Source organism: Anoplophora glabripennis, unplaced genomic scaffold (assembly GCF_000390285.2).
Source record: "Anoplophora glabripennis isolate ALB-LARVAE unplaced genomic scaffold, Agla_2.0 scaffold1519, whole genome shotgun sequence".
Classification (NCBI taxonomy): Eukaryota; Metazoa; Arthropoda; class Insecta; order Coleoptera; family Cerambycidae; genus Anoplophora; species Anoplophora glabripennis.
In genome coordinates, this window is record NW_019417594.1 from 18,093 (window position 1) to 35,842 (window position 17,750).

Sequence of the window (17,750 nt, forward strand, 5' to 3'; positions counted from 1 at the left end):
CAAAGTTTACCAGATGTAATAGACGTAAGACGAAAGCAGTTTCAATGTCAGCTTTGGCATTCAGATGCAGATGATTTTGGCATCTATTATTTCAGTCGAAATCGAGGAGTGATGACGCTTGTGACATTTGCAGGAGCATTGCATACCTATATACAAGGTGATGCAAGGGAAGAAATTATTGGATAAAGATTAATTCGAGTTTCACTCTTAACTGAAAATAATGTATTTACTGTAACTAATTACGGTAAAAATATTAGTATATTTCTTGCAATATCTAACATGGTTTGGTCAACGCACTTTTTTGCCATCAATACCTATTTGAACGTACACATTATTAACATAAGAAAGAGAAATACTACTGTCGAATTAGATCATAAAACTTGAAAACTTGAAAAAATTATTAGTATAGATATTTTATTACACTTTATGACGGGGAAGGGTAAGTAGAATGTGTAACGTTATTTATTACTTATTCCAAGTTGTACAAAACTATACTTATCGTATCAACTTCGACATCACCTGTTACGTGGGTGTTGTATAATAATGAAAAAGTAATATTGACAGTTGGTAGAAGGAAGCGCAAAAACAAACGCTTAGGTGGGGAAGTCTGGAAGGAAGCCAAGAACAGAACAGTGGAGAGTGAAAAGTAAGACGATCGGTGCACGGTGAAAATATATAAGTAGTGAAAAATAAAAGTGTTAACCCGTATTAATTAGCAGGTAATATTCTCTAAGTACTTTGTTGTTAATTGTTCTATGTAGTCTTCTGATTGTGATGATTATAAACGTTTCATGATAATAATTCTGTATACGTTTAGCTTCCATTGCTTTATGTTCAAGGGCATATATTTTTCTAAGGTAAAATTGTTACAACTATTATTAAAGATTGCTCATTATTTATTACATGTTAAAATATGTATATATATTGTCGTGACTGTCCGGATATTGCAATAACAACTCCTTGGTTTCACATTTAACTTGTTTTGTCATGATTACGTTGTTCTTTGATTTCTTGTGCTCATTTTATGTCAAGACGCATATAAGGGCCTTGTTGAATTCACTAACATTTTCGCCCGTGGGGAACGAATCTGAAAAAAAGAATAATTAAATACAAAAAAAGAATTGCTAAAACAGATCTTCCGAAATCTCAACTATAGCTGGATTGCCTCCCGTATGGGACTCCAGTACCTTCCGGCCCTGCCGGCTAACTAACACCAAACCTCTTCAGTTTTACTTGGAAGTGTGTATGTCAAATTCGAGTGAGGTGACATTTAGTGACACTTTAAATGAGTCGGGCGTTAATTATCATTAGCAAAGGATCTTAATTTATGTCTTTTATTGTCGGTTGTTTTGTATTTATATTTGGGTAGTTAGAGCAACGATCGTGGGTTTCTCTGCCATGCTCTTTCCCCACAGGAGCTCTAGGTGAGCCTGGCACCCTCATTTTATGTTAAATGGTTGTTAATGTTTTTGTTGTTTATTATATTTGTCACATGTTTAATTTGAGGACTGTTGTACGTAAATAATAAAGTTAGGTGTATTTACTCTGCTTTTGTTTTACAAAATTAAACCATACTTTCCCTCTTTAAAGTTAGCCAGCGCCTTCCGGTCAATTAAAAAATAGATACATACAATGTAGGTATTCCTTATGACGATCACATATTTTTGGCCACAACTACGTTTATATTTATCTTTTTTCGATCGAACCCGGGGTTGTTATATTACAAAGTTAATAAACAACTGCTTGGGAAAATCGGCAATAAAACCCAAGTACACTCAAATATGTAGCATCCAACTAAAACTACAGTCAGGTTGCAGAGCGATTACTGGAAGATCGTGGGTTTGTAGTATGAAATTTTTGATGTGTAGATATTCACTTATTATATGGGGAAGGAATTAGAATTTAAACAAAATGTACTTAAAACACGACAACAACTCTCTAGGTTTCGACAATGCAATACTGTTTTGAATCACGATAATTGAATAATTTCAATTATTTCGAATTTTCACCACCAAGAACGGCTGTGACAGCATTTTTAACATTAAGGCCATGTTTCGTTGTATTAGCTATGTCCTGTCCAAATTTTGTTCATGCAACTCTCTTGGTTTCGACAATGCAATATTGTTTTCAACCACGAAAATAGAATAATTTCAAATATTTCGTATTTTCACCACCAAGAACGGCAGTGACAGCATTTTTAACATTAAGGCGATATTTCGCATTTTATTAGCTATGTCCTGTCTAAATTTTGTTCATGCAACTCTCTTGGTTTCTACAATGCAATACAGTTTTCAACCACGAAAATTGAATAATTTCAAATATTTCGAATTTTCACCACCCAGAACGGCGGTGACAGCATTTTTAACATTAAGACGATGTTTCGCTTTGTATTAGCTATGTCCTGTCCAAATATTTTGTTCATGCAACTCTCTTGGTTTCGACAATGCAATACAGTTTTCAACCACGAAAATTGAATAATTTCAAATATTTCGAATTTTCACCACCAAAAACGGTGGGCGGTTTTAGTGGGATTGTGCAAAAGTTTTGTATATTTTGGAAAAATATACAAATGTTTACACTTTACAAGTACGCAGGACAATTAATGAAAAATTTGCTCAGAACGGTTGGCAATCCTAATTGTATGCACATGTCAAAAATTGTGAGATTAGAAAATGCCTGACGTCAAAGTTTGAGTTTGAATTTTGCCTTTCCTTGTTCTAGTTGAGTTAGTTAATAATATAGAGCAAATTAGACAACAAATAAAGCAGTATAGACTGCAAAATGTTATATTAAATTTGAAATTAATAAGCACAGTTAATTTGAAAAAAATATATTGTTAAGGTGTAAAATAGATATTCATTTCTGACCATGTTTGAGTATAGTTTATAGAATACAGGGACAGTGAATATTAATCATTTTAAAGCTTCAATATTCTGCCATACCTGCATATTTATTATGAATGAAATTTAATTGCTTCTACGTTTTCCAGAACTTTATTACAAATTTATTCATTAAACACACGAAAAAAATAAAATAAATTTACTTGTTTTAGAAAATATTATGTAAGCTTTGCCTTGCAATTCCAATTTGAATATTTAATATCTAGAAACCAGTGTTCCGCGGCTTAATCATTATTCTGTGTAAGATTCGCTAGGTGGAAAACTAATTCACTTATGTAAAGATGTTTTAAGACTAGAAAGCCAAAACAGTAGTACTGTGTCTTATACTGGTAATTTCTTTAACAAGATTTGCATAAATACGGCGGTTTCAGATATTTTATCTTTGCAAACAGGACCAAGAAGACAAATAATGTAATTCCAAGTTACAAATTCGGTTATTAAAACTGTGAAAAGTTCGGGCACGTCTGAAATTTTGATACCAGATATTTCAGTTTTTTTTGGAGGGCAAGCAAACGAGTAGGTACTCTGTATTCTCTGCACACAGCAACAAACTCATAAATATTTGGTGCCAAAGAATGTATAATAAAGAAATCTAAAAATCTAAAATCTAAAAATCTATCAGTTCATAGTAATACACATTTCTAATGGAAACGACTACATAAAATAAAACGGTAGTTATGTAAATTAATAATATCGTCTTCATAGTCGTCTTCAAGAAGGAATTAAAATTGTAGGAATTGTAACAATGAGACATGTATATTGACAAGGTTTACTAAAACTAGGTTATCTAGTGATAGATTATTTATATCACTGTAATTATTAAAAAAGTACTATGTAGAACCTATTAATCTTAGTATAAATTGTATGATAATGATATATTAACCTTTACTTCATATATTGATGTATATTGTTGACATATTCCTATTATTCCTATATATTCCATATAATTCAATTAATTCCATTAATTTCTAATAATACATAATATGTGTTACATTTCGATATCGATAGTACAGGTATGTAAAATATTGTTTTGAGAAAATAAAACAATAGCCTATAATTGAAGGACAATTGTTTTTCAAACATCTGGTATAATATATTACATATATTAATTAAAATTGGTCATATATTTTTAATATTAGCATTAGATTCATCAAAACTGTTGTCATTGTAATTATAAGAAAGCAATTTATTCAAATTACTAATAATATACAGGGTGAGTCAGTTTTTTGTGGTAGGATTTTAACAGTTAATAGAGATTAATTTTTTAATAAGAAAAGTTCTATAAACGTAGGTCTTAGAACGCTTCGTTTGTATTTTTTAAAAATTTTTCTTAATATCTCTAAAAGACCAACATATTTTGAACTGAAATTTGGTATTAATAACACATTAGTTATGGTGAATAAAATAAAGATATCTTTGTTTTATTCACCATAACTAATGTGTTATTAATACCAAATTTCAGTTCAATATATGTTAGTCTTTTAGAGATATTAAGAAAAATTCTTAAAAAAAGTTTGTTTTCAACACCCTATATCTCACAAACGAAGCGTTCTAAGACCTAGGTTTATAGGAACTTTTCTTATTAAAAAAAGGTTCTCTATCAACTGTTAAAATCCTACTACAAAAAACTGACTCGCCCTGTACGTTGTTTCATTAAAAAAATTAATTTTCCTTTCAAATATTAAAAAGAAGGAATGTGGTCAATTTTGCTCCAATGTAGTTATCTTATCAGATCGATATGTCTCTTTTTACAAAATGTATACAAGAGTGGAGGGGGTGCCAATAAAAAAACATATTGTATTATTTATTGTTAATTTACTTTCTGTTTATATTCCCGCAAGCATATTTATAAATAGAATAATGTATCTTTTAGCCTTTGTTTGTTTCTGACATAAATCGCTAGACATGGAGTAGATATATCATTATGTACTACTATAATATTTAAATATAGTCGTCACTTTAAGACATTTAAATGCAAACCTTGGAAATAAGTTTGTGATAGTGTCGAATGGTGTTATCTTGAGTGAGTCATCAAAAAAACAACGTTTATTTAGGCTAGTAAATTATTTATATCTAAATAAAGGTAAAAATAGAGTGCACACAAACTTGGGGATAATTTTTTAATGGTAGGTAGAATAAATTTATGCTTAAAACTAATAATAATTCAAACTGTTAAAACTTATTGAGAACCCCTGGAATCGTCTCCGATTTACATACTATACAAAAAGAGGTACATACTTGTGACTGTAAATGGCCGCTTCTATGTCCCGTTCAGATTTTCTACTTTAGTTTTCATTACATACGTTTACGTACGTTTAATTGAAGCCAATTTATTTTTCTACTTTTAACTGTATTTTCCCTTTGTGAAAGGACAGTTCGTATGTGTATATTAATAAGTGCGAGTAATCATGTTAAAACCACCCATAATTGAAAAACAGTGAATTAATGAATCAGAGGTTCTAAAACAGTTTTCATTGTATCAATGTGATGTCAGTAAATATTAAAGAATTGTTTATATTTACAGACATAGTATTTCAACAAATTAAGTTTTCACACCTGGATTTACTTACTCTTCAAATATCCTCTCGAAGTTTGTACACAGTCTGTGCCAAGTGATAACAAAATTCCACAAACTCAAAATATTTTTCGACACAGGCAGTTAAAAAATAAATAAATGTGAGTTCATATTACCTACTAAATTTTCAAATTAAAGTCTAATAATGCTGACAATCTCTTAATGAAGATTTTTTAAAGGACTACGGTGTTGGGGTTTACATTACCTCATCTTCAGGTAAATTTTTTATAGACTAAGGTTTTCAGGCGTATAAATTTTGAATTTAAAGTTGAATGAAGATTTCACATGTAACTCATGATTATGTGAAACTCCCTTTCTTCTTATGGACGTGATATATTTCGAAAATAAGCGTTTCACGTACAGCCCTAGCGTCAAGCAGTTTAGCAGCATATCCCTGCCGATCAAATGCGCCTTGGCTGAAAGGGAGCGTGTTGCCGAAGGCACTTGTCTAAAGTGGATTTAAACGTCATCCAGGCAACACATTTTTTTAGATATTCGCCTTGCGGGGCATATCGTTTCGCTTCGGCTGCCATTGATTCTGAGAGGATTTATGGCGGTTATTATGGGAGATTTGGGGCTGGAGTTTATTATCTGAGGACGGTAGTCTAGAGGTAGTAGATTATCAGCAATAATAAGAGCTTGGTAGGTGGTCCATACAATGACTTTTTCCTTTGATGTCCTGTTAGTTCTTTAGTGTATACTTATAAAAAGGGTGTTGCATTGGTCAAAGAAAAATTTGAATTTGGGTGATCAAAATAAGAAAAAGTCTATGAACAAATACCTGGAAAGGTTTCGTTTACGAATTCTAGCATGTCGAAATTAAAAAATCTGTATGAAGACGTTTGACTTAGTGGTGGAACTTGGGGGAACTCTAACTTTATATCAAAATTTTAGTGACTGTAATTAGTCATTACTAACTACAGTCACTAACAATCACTAAAATTTTGATATAAGGGTAATTAGAGTTTAAAATATTACTAAGAATGTATGCGTTGTTTATGAGACATCCATCAATAAGTTTTGACATAAGCCTACTTTGAGAAAAGTCACTTCTTTTATACACTGTAATATTGTAAGAGTTCAATTAAAAGCCCTTTTATCGAAGACCGTCCACATTAGGAAGTTTTAACAAGAGTACATTATTTTTAGAAAATAAAATTGTACATTAGAAATAGGAGCCCGAATGGTAAAAACCTAACCTTAAAAAAATTAGAACTTAAAATGTAATAGGAATGTAGCATAACTAGCGCCCTCTATGAAATATCTAAAAAATAATTAGACCAGCGTATTTGTCATCCCTAAAGACCCCGGAATACCAAACTTTCGTAAAAATTTTATTTAAAAAATTTTATTTTGTCGCCCCGTATCTCGAAAACAAGAGGAGGATATAGTTCATAAGACAAAATTTTTTATTTTTTGTTCTACTATCGCCCCCTGTATTTACGGGAGGTCTTTCTGAAACACCATGTATATTTAAAGAAAAGCCAAAGAAATTTGTATGTTAAAGTGTGTATAAAATTTTATTAAAATCTTAGCTGAGCGCTTTCGACTACATAGTCATCATCGGAGCTATTCCTAAAATATCAACAAGAGGTTGAAATGACATTATATAAAGCAAACAATTTTTACTTACGTTAAATTTTAGATACCAAAAAATATTTAGGAAACGTTGAAAATCTTAATAAGTTCGACATAACAATATACAACATTAAATATAACATCAATTACTGGTAAATAACAAGAGAAAGAAACAGAAATTGACTAACAATGTCGAACACGTGGAGTGAAATAAAGTGAGGTTAAATGTTAAATGAAATTGAAAATTGACATTCTACAATTCTAAGGATTACCAACTAAGTGATAACAAAAATTTTTAAAGTTAAACTACCAATATACTAATAACAAAATATCAGCTGGGAATTAATGAGATTTCCAAAGATACTTGAATAAAGGTTTAAAATTACAATTTAAATTGACTTGAGTATTAACACAGTTATTAGGGTTCCTTTTAATTTCTCTTAGAATTTCTAAGTCTTCCAATAAATTAATTTGATGAAAATCAAAATTATTATGAATATTATGAAGACTTTTGCTATTGTTTAAAGGTGAAAATGAATGGTTAGTAAAATTAATATGATGCCCAAAAGCTGACTTTTCAGGTCTTTTTAAATGTTCATTAATACGAATGATCTAATGGTTCTACCAACATAGGTGACGGGACAATCATTACAAGATAACAAATATATACCGCTATTTGACAATTTATCCTGTGAATCTTTAACTTTAAGAAATTTTGAACGAATTGACTTATTCACTTTAAAGGAAATTTTGAGATTAGGAATATAGGAATACTTTTAGTTAAAATTTTTGAAATATTATCAGAAATACTACCTAAATAATTAATTAATTATTATCAATGTTAACATTTTGTAAACGAAAAGCTAAATTTCTATTTTTTTGAAACAAAATTCTATTAATAGTTCTCTGTACAATATCAGGAGAAAAATCATTATTAATACATAATTGTTGCAATATCTGCACTTCCTTATTGAAATTTAAATTTGACATTGGTATGTTTAACAATCTATGAACATAGCAGCGAATGGCTGCCATTTTATGTTGAAAAGGATGATTGGAATGCTTTGAAATTAAATGGTCAGTTTGAGTTGGTTTTCTATATATGGAAAATTCTAAAGAGCAATTATGTTTGAAAATTTAAGAAATTTAGTTCATTATTATGTTCAATTTCTAATGTAAAACTAATGAAGTTTATTAAGATCAGTAAGAATATTATCAATGACTGTAGGAGGTCCTGTCACAAATGCAAGAATATCATCTACATATCTAGACCAATGAAAAATAAAGCTCAAATTACCATTTTTTTTAACCAAAAATTTTATACACACTTTAACATACAAATTTCTTTGGCTTTTCTTTAAATCACCGAAGCGTGTACTCAAGATACAGTCGTTATTTTTTATTATATTATTGCCACAAAATTTTCGATGTCTAGTTATTACATGAAAAGGTAATACCTACATGTTTATTAATATTTTATTTACTAAATCGAAATTTTATTTAAACTTTAAACCGGATAAACTGCTGTAGAATTATTTGGAGAAAAATTTGGCTTAGCCAGAGATAACTCTGTGGCAATTTCATCTACAGGGACTATTGGCAGGGATTTGTAATGGTAAAGTAAAAAGTGTCGAAGATGATCTGTTTTAAAATTTAAAATTAAGATATCTTTTTTCTTAGAAATATCAACAGGAGTGACAATCAGGGGTCGATTTCCAGTGGCGTAGAATTTTTGGGATACTTTTTTCCACAATTAATCTCGCCACACCCTGTAGATTTTTCGTTTCACATTTACTATTACGAAAGCTCGTACCTACTAGGAATATACTAAATATGGTAATTGTTATATTATCTCTTTTAAGGTATTCTATTAAAGTTTATTTTTAAAATATTTAATATATTAACTATTTTATAATTTCAAAGAAGACCTTGGCACAAATTATATTATATACTATATTATTTCTATACGATAAATTAATTTGTATTTATTTTTTTTACGGTTGTTTTGCCAAATGTTTTTAAATTAATAAACGTAACTTTATTTTAGAATGTTTTTTCCAATTTATCACTGCATTTGTTACAGTTATCTATACCGAAACGTTATTTGTTCGATTAGTTCCATTTCCCTTTGCGGTTCACCATTATTTTAAATTTTAATTGATGCTCAATTAAATTAATTTTAGCTGTCAGTTCCAGCCCCTTCCCAATCATTACGGCGCTTGATAGAGAGCCCTTTGCCTGCGGTTTTATTTAGTTGAATAGTACAATAAATGTAGGTGTGCCCTTCGATACCCTATTTATTATACCTATATTATATCTTATATGCGAATAACGAGGGTAGAAATATTGTTCCTTATAATATTGATTTAAAAGTTCACGATTTCTTGTGTCTTACTTTTTCGTATAGTCAGAGATGCACAATTCATTTAATAAATTATGAACGAAAGAGACAATTCAAATAAATGTTTCATAAAATCGTCTTGAACAAAATTCCGGGGTAGATAGAGAAACTTTATGAATAAATAAGTTTTTATTGCGAATTATATATCATCTTAGAGATATTTACTTATTTTGGGTAAACACAAAATTATAGATTTTGTTATTTATGTCTGTACCGGCGCCAAATCGCCTGTGTTGCAGTTAACGGTATGGGAACTAGATCCGATTTTGTTGATTAATACCTCTAGTAACTCATATATCACTGTAGAATATTAACTACATTTGGATGGATTGCCAGCTCGATATAGTATTTCGAGTCGATTTAAAAATTTGGCGAATGCGCCAAGAACACCGGTACGTGAAGTATAAAAACTTATTCTCTTTATCGTCCCTCTATAAATATGTTACTAAAAAAAATAAATAGTTAAGGGGTACATCAGCATCAGGTACAGTTGTTACGAAATCAATTGGAACCTGTGAACCTTAAAGCACAGGACCGTCTGCACTTCTCTTGAAATTTCTACCTGTGCTTTAGCCATGATGTGTGATGTGAAATTTATACTCGAATAGCCATTGGGCGAGTCTGGTATTGGTAGACCAGTCCACCTGATGTAGAATCAACGGCGGCGCGCTGGTCGTCAAAGCAAACCTGTATTGGTCCACTAGGTCGTAAATAATTTTTTGCATGGTATTCTATAATTAGTTTGGTGTGCTTGACGTATTATTAACAATTATTAGTTAATATTAATACTTGTTCATATCGTAACCAGTAAAGGGTAATAGCTTTTAAAATAAATGTTATATGTAATTGTCTAGTAATTTAGCATGGCTTTCTGAACACCCTTTTGAACGGAAGATAACGAAATAACCCGGGAAAATCCCCAAATAGTCGAGCCGGTTTTTGTCCAAAGTGTCGAAACAAACTCAGAGTTTAAAATCAAAGATTTACACGTCCCAAGTCAACGTATTACTTTAAATATATACAGCGTGTCCCACTATTGCGGGAAAGTCCAATATCTATGTTAAAATGAGGAATATATGGATTTTTCTTTTTACTGTGTTGCCACATTTCTCGGAATGTACAACTTAAAAATATATTCAACTATACAGGGTGTTCCACTTTTCATGGCCAGACACCAACTTTGATTTTTTAAATGGAAACACACATTTTTTATATTTTTTTCGGATTCTACATAAAAAATAAAGGGTCCTTTGTGTAGATTAGATCTATTCAAATATTCACAGTTTTTGAGATATCTCGCTTGAAAGGTTTTTCTAGTCGATATTGGCTGCTTACATTTTCTGATACTGACAGGTTGTACTAATAGCTACTAGGCCCATTTTTTTATCAGATGTTTAGTAAGGATGACTCTTCCGAATCATACTCCAAAAACTGGCCTGCGTTATACAAGGTGCCCAAAATATCATGTCAAAATTGCCTATTGAAAAATTGAAAAATCTCGAATTTTTTAAATGCAACACCCTGTATATTTTCATACCATGAGATGCAGAATTAAATTCTCTACAACTTTGCTATACCTGCTCCTATACCAAAATTCATTAGTTTTTCATGAAATTTTATTTCTATGAAAAAATGCGAAGTTTACAAATAGCTTATATGTAAAATAACGCAGTAGGCTCTTGTCAAAGGATAATCTGGAAAAGTTTCGATTCACATAAGCTTTAATAGAAAAGCAACAGTAATAATTGTGAAATGAATTACTCTAAAGAAGAATTAGTAAATAAATAATAGAATAATTAGTAAAACTCATGGTAACTCATGGTTTTGGAGGGTTGGTGGGGGTTATAGGGCTCGGTGCCCATTGATAGTCTTAAGCCTAGTTATGATATAGGTGTCTTTAGGTTCGACTACAGTAGTGAAATATTACGGTAAGCCAATTGACCTGTAATCTGTCAAGTTCATTACCCTGATCTTTGGGGGTGGTTTTGGGGGTTTGCAGGGCTTCGTGCCCATTGAGACTTTTAACAACCTTTGAAACCGTCTGTTGCCTATTTTTTTGTCCACTGGTTTGACTTGACATTGAACAAAGCGTGTGCTAGTTTAATTTCAGGTTACTATCAAGTTTTACTTTAGTTTTAATTACGAAACCGTGACAGATTGGCACAAATTTATTTCTTTGTCTTTGAACGTATGCTCTGGGTGACCCAAATTGCAGCATCTCCTTTATAACTTGTGAAATAAATAACAGTAATTAATCCGTAAGTGATAGAAAAACCATATGCTTATTAAATTAGTACGTTTGTTGCCTATTTTACTCATATCCAATGTAGCCATATATTTATGTCGCTAGCATTAATCAAAAACGAGCTATAGGTGACCCTAGGGCTTGGATCACCTGGTATAACCTCTAATCCCTTCCTAGATCACCCCTAACTGTAATTTAGATGCATTTCTTTATGTTCAGCTACTTGCAAAGAGAGCCAACCGAGCCATCGATGAAGTCAGAGGTTCGAAAAATGTTTCTTCATATTGTTGTGGTAGGCTTAAAAAAGCTATTTTGTTTGCAAAAAGTCAACCGAGTTGAAAAAATTAACACCCTGTACAGTTTATAGTCTTTGCCTTAAGAAATTTTTAGGTTTGGAAAAACACAATAAATCTTCAATTTAAAGCTTCATTAATGTATACAGAGTGATGCCACTTTTATTTTTGTTTCTCTAGACTATTAAGATGTAAATTTTGGTTTACAGGTGAAAGTTATTTAGACATTATTCATAAGAATAATGATATAAGTTATTATGAGACTTTTTCAATAACTCAGCATTAATGGATTTACCTGGAAGTAATTTTTTTTAATAAATTTTTTTAAATTAATTTTTTTGTAACTGCTAGATGAAGTAATATATTTTTAAATTAAACACCCTATATTTCTAATATATTTAAAACTGTAAGGTTCTTTATTTAAAAAATATACCTGTGTTTGGTTCGTCAGCTTTTGTAGAAAAGATTTTGTAATTCATATCGATATATCGACTGTAGACATTCCAATTTCCAACCATTTTGATAATGTGAATTAAATTAAATTGTAATACAAAAAAAATGACTTATAAGTCGCACAGGTTCCATGGTATTTTCTAAAATCAATATTTGAAATATTTTGGTGGAAAAGCCTGCACATATCGACATTGTAAGGCGTTAATCTTATGCAAAACTGAATTTTTTAAATATCACTTTTTTTCTAATACTATAGAATTATTTTTAAATTTTTTTTGTGAGATAAAAATAAAATAATAATTAGGGGTGGAATAGTCACGGATATAAGAAAATATGAATATGATATCGCTAAAGACTTTTTTAAGATATCGCAAAAAAGCGATCTGCGACCACACCAATTCACCCTTATATGCAGGGGACGATACCAGAGGTTCTCAATAAACTTTAACAATTTTTTTATTGATACACTGGTCTACAGATGTAAATCCCAACTACGGAACAGGAGGGTAAAGAGAAGAAAAATTACAGACGAAACATTAAAAGATTAAAAAAACAATAATGGATAAAAGTACAATAAAACAAAAACGTGCTTAAAATATATTTTTTTTATTAATATAAAAACAGAGCATTACAGTTAAAAATTGCAATAAAAAAATCGTATATAAACACTAGGGTGGCCCAAAAAAAACTATTCTTTTTTTTCGCGTCTCTTGTGAAAATATATTAGTTTATCAAGGTTTAAGAGCCCCCTCAAAAAATCAGCTCAAAAAAAATTTTTTAGATGTCGCTCAAGATTTTTAAGTTTCCGAAATCGTCAAAAATTGAATTTTTTTTCAATTTTTTTTCTCGTTACTTTATCATTTTCTAGGTTGAAAAAAATCTCGATTCTGAAAATTTCAATTCGATATTTTAATTTCTAAAGGTCACTCGTAATTATTTTAATTTTCAAAGTATTGTACCTATGCTTTTGAGCGACCTCTAAAAATAAATATCAACGAACGAAAAAATTAAAAAATTATAAATATTCGATACTCACAGTGCGGTAGTAAATTTTGCCTCGAGGAATTTTTTAAATATCTCGTGATTTACTTCTATTCTTTTGTTCATCAAATTCAATTAAAAAATTATTAGTTCGTTGATATTTATTTTTAGAGGCGCTCGGAAACATTTTAGGTACACTACTTTTAAAGTTAAGATAATTATTATGAGTGACCTTTAGAAATTAAAATATCGATTTGAAATTTTCAGAATCGAGATTTTTTTCAACCTAGAAAATGATAAAATAACGAGGAAAAAATTAAAAGAAAAAATTCAATTTTTGACGATTTTGGAAATTTTTAAAAATCTTCAGCGACCTCTAAAAAAATTTTTTTTGAGCAGATTTTTTGAGGGGGCCTTTAAAAACATGATAAACTAACATATTTTCACAAGAGACACGAAAAAAAAAATAATTGTTCTTTTTTTTGGGCCACCCTAATAAACACATTAGTTAAAATACAGTGATTTTGTTTTGGTAGCGCTGGAATTAAAAATAACCGATTGCCTAATAAATTACAATAATTACACATTATGTAAATAGGAGAATATTTAAATATATTTGTACGTGGCGTAGAAATATAAAAAGTTTTCCTCTCTTTGATTGATCCTCGGAACGTAAAAATTAATTAATTAATTAAATTAATTAAATAATAAAAATAGTACACAATGGCACTGACGATGACTCTTTAAATCAAGACTTTTCTACGAATGTCGATCTAATAAGTCAGATTGCGGAAAACCAATAGGTGAAGAGACACCATCTATTTTAAAATTTAGAAAAACAAACTTTCTTTGTACTGCTGATATTATATACAAATGAATTATAGTGAGGAGACCAAATGGGTGCAGCATATTCAAGCTCAGATCTAATAAACGAAAAGTACACAGTTTTTAGCTTGCTTATTTAAACAAAATCTTTACTGTTTCTGATTTTGAAATATGAATGAAACTATGAATTTTAAACATCCGTTTTCAAGCCCATAATTGAAAACGCTTATCATTTAATGCACTCTACTTACCTTTGTTCGATTGCGTTCGATTTCAATAATATATCTACTTTTGAGCGTCTGAAATATAATTCAAAAATTGTCTGTCATTTCTGAGGAAAGTTTGTCCAAAGGAATAATGTGTACTGTGTCTGAATATTGTGTAAATATTATTTTACAAGTAGGAAGGAAAATATTTTGGATTCCGCAAAGTAAATCCAATACAGAAGGATCGTTTGTTAAACATGCACGCCGTGTCTGGCTTTGTGAATAGCGTGCAATAATATTTTCGTTCATATTCAGTGTAAACATTGACTTGAAACCTGGGAATAGGAAATAAAACGCCGCCGAGTTGTTTTTATTTCTGTATTTATTTTACACGTGATACATGTTACATACACATAGTTTTAGGGCGCAGTTATTTTTTTATCGTTTTTAAGTTTTAATATTAAATCACTTACAAGTTAAAGGACGCCTCGCAAGCACAGTTACAGTAACATTTACATCACTTTAAAGGAGTATTACGTTTATCTTATTAAAACATTCAAAATTTAAATGTAACACTGTTAAAAATTACTATCTTTTAATGCTGTAAATTTACAAGTTAGATTATGTTTAATATATGAGTAACCATCCAAATCTTAAAAACAAACATTTAAAATGTTAAAAGCCTATGGTTACCACAAATCTAGTGCTAGCTTAAACTACTTCGGTCAGGGTGCTTTCTAATATCGCGTACAAAATTCTACGACAGATTCTCGACTTCAAAGTCGAGCATATTAATTCTAAAGTCGAAAGTTTGTTTCAAAAATTTTACTGAATAATTTTTAATGTTACAATCATATTGTACACAAATTCCTTATAAAATAACTGTGAATTAGGGTCAATTGCAATAAATATCATATCGTGACTTTCGACACCCTGTCTCATAGTTCATAATTTTTGTACCCCATTAAAATGCACCCTGTGTATAATAAAATTACAACGTCTAAATCTGACAACTGCAATTCCTTTAATTACAGTGTATTATAACAAATATATAGGTACTATCTAACTACCTATCTCTGATTTATCCTAAACGATATGTCCTAGAAAGCTGTTTAAAGTGGGAAAACGATAATAATATATCATATATATCCAACAGCAATAAATATATATACAAGGGAAACATCGCGAGTGTATCTTTAACATAAACGTGGAATATATTTTACAATTTCGTTGTGATAAAATCTAACGTTAGATATATAAAATAAGATTTTTAACTTTATATTGCACTAATACATTACTTTGATTAAAAATATTTTCATTGGTCCGTGCATAATTGTATATAATTGATTAATTTGTGACATTTGCGTATCTTATTTAATCCTGGTAAAGTGTTACTTAGTTGTTAGCATGATAGGTATACATTAGTTAATTTCTTATACTTAATGTTTTTACTTTGAAATTTTCTACACTACGGATTAGAGAAATAACTAAAGAAAATTCATGATAGTTTCCGGTATTACTATGATTTGAAAATTCAGTTGGATTTTAAATAAAAAGGATCAAAGATTGGAAACATTCGTTAATATTTCAGACACTAGTAGGTAATATTAAAATATTAGTATCTACATTTTTGTCGAATTCAAAGTGTAGACTTAAATTAATAGAGCATTCGCAAATACATATATTTAATATTACATTTTTAATATAATTAGATTGATTATTGATATTCTCTATTATAGTCCAGTCGAATTGATTTCTTTGTCTTTTAAATCCAATACACTCAATGGCCTAATTAACAAATAACGTTATAAAAAAGCTAACCTGGAAACAAAGAGGCATAGGTAATTTCTTTTTTTAATTACCGTAAAAATAAGCCCTATGTAATGCAAAAAGAGCGAATTCCCGAGCGGCTTTTGCCTGACCTTGGGACAGTTTATTTATAACGCTGTTGTGTACATCCTATTTAACTTAATTTCAACTTTTTGATACACTTTACTTTTTTTAACAAATATCCGGAGCAATAATTTCAAGGTCAATCGAATCGACCTTTGGCACACATGTTGGTCGTTGGATTGACCCTCTTTTCCATAAATTTCATCAACGTCCATGGCTTTTTGCGATAATATTGCGCAATTTTCGAAAACTAATTTTTCCGCGTTCGATCTTTATTTTACAGTTAACAAGTTGGTGAAATATGACTTTAGATACCCTTAATTGCACGTAATTTAATTGCCTACAACATAAGATAACTAATTTTCCGATAGGTCGTCTGGATTTTCATGGGCAGTAAAAATGTGAAAAAACACGTAATTTTTTTTATATTCTACGTACATGCAATAAAATGTCTACTAATATTTTTTTTGGGTTTAAACTCTAAATCGACTGGACTATTAGTATATACATTTTAAATTGATATAAGCTTTCCAATATAAACATATTATAATGACAGAATTGTTTAAATATCATAAAACAGTAATACTTCTGAAAATTAAATCTTCATGTTAAACGGAACTGCTGATGCATTAATCATAATCAAATATGTATTTAAGTTTAATAGAGACCACCGTTTTATCCGCACCGAGCTAACTATATTTCCTGCTGATTTTTAATTTTCAGCCTTTAATAATCGTATAAATTAATATTTAAATTCGTAATTTGTTTTGTATGGTACGTTATATTGCTAATAATTATATATTCATATTTATTTTATATGAAATAATACTGTACATCAAAAATACATAGATAAAATGTCGACATCATAAATAATTGTTTAATGATTCTGTTACATAGCGGTTTCAACTTTAGAGTGTGATTAAAAGCGAATATTTTTCACAGATAGTTTAGCGCAAATGTACGAATATGTACGAATTTCTATAAAAATTTAACAGCAGAGGGCAATTTTAACTCTTTTATCTTGACTTATTAATTAATCTTATTTTACGACTTCATTTCTTACAAAACATTATTTGCTTTCCTTTAGATCCCCCCTAAATATCTAGGAGTAATCAAATAATGTTAACACATATACAGAACAGAATAAATACTGGTGCTTGATCCCATACTACATAGAAAGCAAAAACCATAATTTACAAGAGTGTAGCCTTCCCGAAACAAGTTCGTCGACGATTTGTACACATACAATTTAGGGACCAAGCTATTTTCCTTCAGCAGTTAAGTAAGTAAATGAAATAATAGCAGAAGGCTGCGAAATGAAATGTAAATATTTTAACAAAGTCAGTTTAACCCTTTCAATAATGATGTAAATAAGGGCGACCTTCGACTCAGCTTTGTTG